General features: G+C 36.0%; 1 protein-coding gene across 2 annotated transcripts in view; it reads right to left on the bottom strand.

Moving 5' to 3' along the window:
* Positions 1–843: 843 nt before the first annotated feature.
* The window catches only part of LOC136674070 (polymeric immunoglobulin receptor-like), a 10,522-nt gene continuing 10,390 nt past the window's right edge, over positions 844–975 (bottom strand). For both annotated transcript variants that reach the window (XM_066649942.1, XM_066649934.1), the window contains exon 12: positions 844–975. This exon is cut by the window's right edge. The gene's annotated coding sequence lies outside the window, so the exon portion shown is untranslated.

The raw sequence follows: 975 nt of genomic DNA on the forward strand, positions 1-975 counted from the left end.
CTCACAAAACTATGATTCCGTACACATTTTGTTAAAGAAGCAAATGAATCAAGCCACCTATTTTTAAAAAAGCGAGAAAGAAAGAGACCAAAATCATGAATATCTGACCTGTGATGTGGTAGAGGGGGAAGATGAGGAGCAGGATCTTCATTTTTTTATTATATTTACTGGTTCTCTGCTCTTGCTAATGAATTTGTTCACTTCCAAAGTATCTCTGTTGTTAAAACACAGAATCACTTCCTTCCTCTTTGCCCCCCCCTTGTGTGTGAGTGTGATTCACAGTTGTAATCTTCTATATTTAATCCTACTTCAGCTACATTTTCCTGTCACTAACTTCCAACTCTTAAGGCTTATAGGTCTCTGAGCTGAACACAAGACATGAAGGATTTTGTGGAGAATATTTAAGCACAAGTATGAAATTCCCTTTTGTAGTTTTGTAACTTGAAATACTTGTGCTGGGTTTCCTCCGGGTGCTCTGGTTTCCTCCCACGATCCAAAAACACACGTTGGTAGGTGGATTGGTGACTTTAAAGTGTCCGTAGGTGTGAGTGTGTGAGTGAATGTGTGAGTGTGTCTGTGTTGCCCTGTGAAGGACAATGATTCCAGGTAGGCTCTGGACCCACCGCGACCCTGAACTGGATAAGCGCTTACAGATAATGAATGAATGAATGAATAACCTAATTAACACAAGTTAGAACTACTGCTAAAATTAACAAAGCCTGACATCCTGCTTCATGAGGTAGGCCCCAGATAATAAACACAAAACACTGTGATACACAGACATATATTTAATATTAAAATAAATTAAAATTTAAGGCAGTTCAGGTTTTAATTTTAGGAGAATCACATATTAAACATAATAATTAACAATCAAATGAACAATAATCAGTTTTACCAACAAAAATATGAAAACAATATTTATAAAAATATTTTTTTATTTAAATAAGTGAAAACTGTCCATAGGTGTGAGTGTGT

The sequence above is a fragment of the Hoplias malabaricus genome, chromosome 2 (genome assembly GCF_029633855.1).
Source record: "Hoplias malabaricus isolate fHopMal1 chromosome 2, fHopMal1.hap1, whole genome shotgun sequence".
NCBI lineage: Eukaryota > Metazoa > Chordata > Actinopteri > Characiformes > Erythrinidae > Hoplias > Hoplias malabaricus.